The sequence below is a fragment of the Carlito syrichta genome, unplaced genomic scaffold (assembly GCF_000164805.1).
Source record: "Carlito syrichta isolate Samal-C Ts95f unplaced genomic scaffold, Tarsius_syrichta-2.0.1 Scaffold309728, whole genome shotgun sequence".
Classification (NCBI taxonomy): domain Eukaryota; kingdom Metazoa; phylum Chordata; class Mammalia; order Primates; family Tarsiidae; genus Carlito; species Carlito syrichta.
Genome location: NW_007253824.1, coordinates 462,793 through 469,804, shown reverse-complemented (window position 1 = coordinate 469,804; position 7,012 = coordinate 462,793).

The following is a 7,012-nucleotide window of genomic DNA, read 5'->3' as shown; positions in this document are numbered from 1 at the left end:
CCCATTTTTGCTGTATAGTATATGTGACATGGAATATAGCAGAAAAACCACCTCATATAATTTTTTTATATATGAAAAACAATGTTATTGTAATTATGAGTGTCAACCTCGTCTCTCGTAGGAACATTAATTTCAATTGTAGACTTGATGACTTCCTCAAAATACTTCCTCTCTGATAGAATCATTCCAACTCTAATAATATCTGTGGAATTTCAATTTTTTTTGAATTCTCTAGGCATCAATATATAAACTTACACTGAAAAATGAAAGTCAAGTGAAAAGTAAATAGAAGGCCATTTTAGTTAATATCATTATACATCAATGCTAATATAGATGGAAAAATCAATAGTATCTTAACTATCTTATCAACTTTCTGACCAAAGTAATCAAACTTCAAACAACTACATGTGCAGATAAAAATGGTCTCAATACTCATTAGAAATGTTAGTATTCTCTAATTTTTCAGAGAATGAAATATTATAATTTTGTGAATTATTGGCAGGTTTTTTTCAAGATCAATCTACTTACAGTTATTTTAGTATTTTTTCTGAAAGTAAACATCCATTGAAATTAGTTTACCTTTAATTTACTTGCATTCTAATTTTGAAACTGTAATTTAAACATTTGCTGAAAAAGATTAATAATCATATATAGTTAGTTTATAAGATTAATTTAGTCATAATAAAATACTTGTTTCTAGTTACTAATTGCTTCAAAATTAATTAGAAATATCAACAACAAATAAATTATAATGTAAAAATAAATTATATCAACAAATGATAATTAGCAAATCATATTAACAAATAAACTATATTAATAAATAAATTATAATTCCCCAAAAGTTATTGAAAGTTTAAGCAGACTAGCGTTTTACACTGTCCTTTCTCTTAATGATAAGGACCTGTATTATTCAACGGGAGGCTTATTATTTTCAACTCTTCCTTTTTTCTGTTTAACACGTGTGGACTTTTGTTGAATTTCCTCATCAAAAAACTCTGCTGTATGGTGTCACAAAATTGACCTCACAAAAAATTTATCATGAAAATTTTCCAAGGCAAGTAAGATTATCAAATGGATTATTAATGAAGTTTGCTGAAAAAAAATTACAAAGAATATATTCTGGAATTTTGAAAATTAATTACATTATGAGATAAAATTGATTCATATCTTCATGTCATGTGGAAGAATTGACTACACCTAATATTTTCACACAAAACTAACAGATGTATCTTCCCAAGATTTGGATGCCGTCATATCATGTACTTATTCTATCCAATGAACAGGCAAGCAGGAAATGATAAAGTGAAACCATACCCAATTGAGACTTAGGGAGTATCTATGTATTTGCTGTATATAGAAGGGAATAGTACTTACCAGTTATTAAAACTTGCTCGGGTCTGCTACTCTGCTCAATTCTTTATAAATGTGTGAATTCATTTAATTCCCATAACAATTTTTTGAGGTAGGTACCATTTCCTCCACTTAAAAAAAAAAATGAATAAACCCACGCCAACCAAGAACAGCAAATTGCCAGACTGAAAGAGTAACTAGGTAATAAAGCAGGAACCCAAATCTGTGTAATTCAGGATATTTGGTTTGTTTAATTCAGGATGTGCAGTCATCCAACCACTAACTGTGACTGTGAAAAGAACATCATGTGGGGAAGGGCAGGTAATGGGGTATCAATAGCTAGAGCTATTTGGGGGTGAAAAGGCTTCAGAGTTACTGGGGAGAAAGTACTGACACTCTTGTCTATGAGATCACACCAAGCCAAAGACATTATAGGCAGAGAGGGTCTACTCTGTGGCATCTTCTCTGCATGTGGTATGAACATGATGGCAAAGCTGGAAGCAGAGGGGAGAGGAGATGGCTAACTTCTCTTGATCTCTAATACAAAATGACTGAAATGGAATGATAACACGGGACATAGGGGGAAAATTTATACATCTTTATTGGAAAGGAGAGAAGCAAAACACCATAGTAATGATCAAACAACATAGAAAGTAAGTGAGCATTGCAATAGCCCAGAATAACATTATCTCTTAGGTATTTATCTATATAGTGGGAAAATTTCCTTTCCATATTCAAAAGTGATATTTGCATTTACATTTGGGATTTTCAATGACTATTAATAATTTTTAGAATAGATTGTTGATAGAATCTGCAAAATTAACACATGAGTTGAATCTCAGTTTGATTCATCTTGGTTTTTCCGCTGAATAGAATAGTGCCTGGCATGAGGTCCTTAGTTAATGCTATTTAGAAATTGATGAGTGATATGTCCGAGAAGAATAAAATTTACAACTGTCTTTATAATGAAATACCTGAATAGCTAGACTTAATCGACATTGAATTAATTGCCAAAACAGGCAAAGAAGAATATGCCATAGTTAGTATCACTATAGTAGCACTGCTACAGATTACATGGAATGTTAGAAAGAAGGACATAGCAAAACCTTTGGTTTGTATGAGAATTTTCTTCATAGGCTCTGTTATATGCAATGTGTCACTTCTCATTGAGGAAAATGATCAGTTAGTGGCATCTCATGATGATTTAGATCTAGTGATTTTGAAGTTCCTCACACTGTGTCAAAATTACTACCCTAAAATACATATTCTCATATGTTTTTAACCTACATTAGTATATATTTTAATATATATTAACATAAATTAATAATATTAACCTAACTAAAATTGAATCACTTGAATACGGTTTAGCCTTAATATCACAAAATAAACATTTTTCTAAAACTTGTGTACCTTACTACTAGTTCATTTTTTGTTCACAATTAATATGTATTTTATGTTGACTACAGAAAACTATAGTACTACATCTGGAAAATATGAAAAATGTCATCAACTGCTCTAGAGAGACAAATACTAATAAAATGTGTATATATATATATGTATATATGCATGTATTGTACCTCAAATATATTAACTCTGTATAATTAAGGATGAAATTTAAAACAGGAATTCTTATTATGAAGTAAACATTTTTCTGGGTTGTAATTTTTTTTAACATACATACTTTTTTATGAAAACATCTAGCCGGGCTCGGTGGCTCAGCCTGTAATCCCGCGCCTTTGGGAGGCTGAGGTGAGTGGATTGCATGAGCCCGAGGGTTCGAGACCCGCCTGGGCAACTTGGCGAGACCTCATCTCTACAATAAATCAAAAAATTAGCCGGTCATGGTAGCGCGCGCCTGTAATTCCAGCTACTCGGAAGGCTGAGGCGGAAGGATCGCCGGAGCCCAGCAGGCGAGGCTGCGGTGGCCGAGAGCGGCCACTGCACTCCAGTCTGGGTGACAGAGTGAGACTCCAACTCAAAAAAAAAAAAAAAGAAAACATCTGTATGAAGTTTTCCTACATGAAATATTACTTTTCTTGTAAATGCTTATAAAATATCTTAATCTGCAAAAATTAGAGAGAATAACTGCTATGTTTGGAATATTTCTATTCTTCCAAATTTTATGTAGAAATTTAATCCCGATAGTGGATGGCATTAAGTGGGCCTTTTGGGAAAGTGATTAAGTCATGAGGGTTATGCCCTTGTGGGGGAGATCAATGCCCTTATAAAAGAGACTCAGCGAGTTGCCTGACCATTCTATCACAGAGCACAGCAACAAAGTCTTACCAGGTACTACATCTGATGACACCTTGACTTTGGCCATTTCTGCCTCCAGAACTGTGGAAAATAAGTGTCTATTATTTATAAATTCCCCAGTTTTAAGTATTTTTGTTAATACTAGGTGGAATGGACTAAGATAATAACATAATGAATACTAATTTTCCCCACCCACAAATTCAAACTTTTAAATATTCTAATATATGCTTGTGAACATTTTTTTGAGGGCCTATGACATTATGGACTCATTTAAAACCCTTTCCAACATAGTAATAGTATTCTTGTTTTTTGTTTTGGGGGGGGTTTTGAGTCATAGTTTCACTCTATTGCCCAGATTGGAGTGCAGTAGCACCCTCACGGCCACTACAGCCTCAATGTGCTGTGCTCATGCAATCCTTTGACCTCAGCCTTCCAAATAGCTGGAACCACAGTCGTAGGCCAGCATGCCCTGCTGATTTTTTAATTTATTGTAGAGATGAGGTCTCGTCAAGTTACCCAGGTTGGTCTGGAATTCCTGGGCTCAGGCAATCCTCTCACCTCTGCCTCCCAAAGTCCTGGGATTACAGCCACTGTGCCCAGCTATGTTTTTTTATATTTTCAAATGTCACATATGAGGAGGGACCCCCCAAAACATGTGATTATCTTTTGGAGGGTGGGTCCCTTGTAGTACAGGTTTTTCCCACCAGGTAAGCATTCTAGCAGCCATACATTGGCATCAATGTACCAGTTAGCATTGTTGTGAGAGGCTGCATTTGGCTTCAGTGAATTTTATTATTATTATTATTATTATTATTATTTTGAGAGCCTTCGGGGTATTTTTCCATTTCATGATGGATGATTTATGAGCATACCTGTCCACATAGCAAGAGTGATCAGCAGTTTTTGACCAAATACCCTCTCTATTCACCCAATCTCACCAGAGTGATATTTTTGTTTGTTTCTCAAGATGAAAAAAATCTTCAGCAGAAAACATTTTGCCAGTTTGGAAGAGGTGAAACGAAAAATGGCAGAGGAACTGAAAGGCATCAAAACTGATGAGTTAAAAAACTCTTTTGGACAGTGAAAAAACATCTTGATGGGCATATTGCATCAGAGAGTAATTTGAAGGTGACTGAAAAGTAAACATATAAGACTAAATACAATTTTTATAAATAAATTCCAGGTTTTTTGAGTCCCCTCCTTCATATATAATATCACAGGATATGTTATTTCACAAGTTATACTCTCCTCAACATTTATTTATAGAAATAAAAAATATGTAAAATTCATTTTTATTTTTGACTACTAAGTGAAATATATCATATATATAATTTCTTCAAGGCAAAGAATTGAAAACTGTTTCTAAGAAACCACTTTACTATAGGGTTTGGTTACAGTTGGCCAACAGATGGATGTGGGTGAGAAGAAATCACTCCTCTGAGAATATTATAGCCCTCAGACAGAATAACAGAGAAATGTGGAAGGGTCCAGCTGGATTCAATATCCAGCTCTTCTTCCCAACTGCTGATTCCACTGGCAATGACATTTCTGAGACAACCCCCATGCATTTCACTGCAATTTTCTTAGTTATGAGTTTCCGTATGTCCTTTGTGATCCCCTTTTTGGTGGTCAGACATGCAACAAAAAAACAAACAAACAAAAATCTGAAATTTTCCTGCAAGTTCCAACCAGCAATCAGACACAAATGCTTTAGCCTGTCCTCATTGGTGCCTTTCTGTGATCCTCCAAATCGCTAATGTTCCCCAGATCTTAAGCATTCCAAATCTTTCTACATTGACGGAATCTCTCATTTTCATTGCAAATAATCTCTTCTCATAAAAATTTTAATTTTCCCTGCTTTCCTAAATAAACACTTACTGATATTCCATTTATAGCTGAATATATACCATCTAGGGATGTTCTTCCTGTAATGTCCTATACTGGTTGCTATAAATAAGCATGACCTTATGAAAAATTGACCATTTCTGAAATGACCCCTAAGGGAAAAAAGTCACATTATTCTGAAAATTATAATGTATATAAATACATTAAAATTATGTTTGATTTTTGCTACATCTTTTTTTTTTTTTTTTTGAGTTGGGGTCTCACTGTGTCACCCAGACTGGAGTGCAGTGGCCGCTCCCGGCCACCACAGCCTCGACCTGCTGGGCTCTGGCGATCCTTCTGCCTCAGGTTTTCAAGTAGCCGGAATTATAGGCGTGCGCAACCACGCCCGGCTAATTTTTTGATTTATTGTAGAGATGAGGTCTCGCCTGCCTAGGCGGGTCTTGAACCCGCGGGCTCAGGCAATCCACTCACCTCAGCCTCCCAAAGGCGCGGGATTACAGGCTGAGCCACCGAGCCTGGCATTTTGCTACATCTACATTATTTAAAAGCAACAAATTTCATGACATCTTTTTGCCATTCTTCCTATTATTACAAGTATCTTATTCAATGGCTTTATAACTCTAATTAATATCTCTATCTAGAGCAACCCCTTTGGGCCCCCTCTCACTGTGGGAGCTTTTCTGTTCTCTCAATAAATCCTGCTTAAAAAAAAAAAATCACTATCTACCAGAGTATATATTCATTATATAAACAAATAATCACAAGTGTTGGTCAAACTATTGAACTAAAACATTATTCAATTTTGCTGAATTGCTAAGAAAAATACTGTATTTTCATATTTTGAAAAGTTCTAAGATCCTGAAATAATGATTTTTAAAAATTCTATATATATAGAATATTTGCATTGAGATATAATTTGCATACCATAAATTCTCTTTAAAGTCTTTAATTCAGTATATTTTAGTATAGTTACAGAGATGTGCAATCATCATCACTACCTAATTTTAGAATTTATTTTTCACCTTCCCTTCAAAATTCACACACAATGGTAGAAACTCTCCATTCCCCGACAGCCATCAGCCCTTTGTAGCACAGTCTACTCTTTATCTTGATGGAGTTACTTACTCTGGATATTTTATTAAATTAAATCATTTAATAAGTGGACTTTTGTGTCTGGACTTTTTTACTAAAACAAACAAATATACTTGCAAAATCTTTTACACCAGAGCACTTACACATTTTCCAGATTTACCTGGGAAAAAAATAAAAGTAAATATTTTTTTCAGGATAAATATAACATTATTTATATCCTGAGTTGCTGCATTTTTGGTATTTGATCATTTTAATGACAAAACAGTCTAATAATTTTCATAATATATGCATAAAAAATATATATATAAGACATGTTTCATACTCAGTATAGATTGGATAAAAAGGTAAAACACAGATAAAATAGTAGGAAAGGAGTAGAGATTAGCAACATTGGCTCTGAAAATAAAATCCTGAACACATTTATATAGTCATGTGGATACCACTATCACTGGATGCGGTTGGTTGC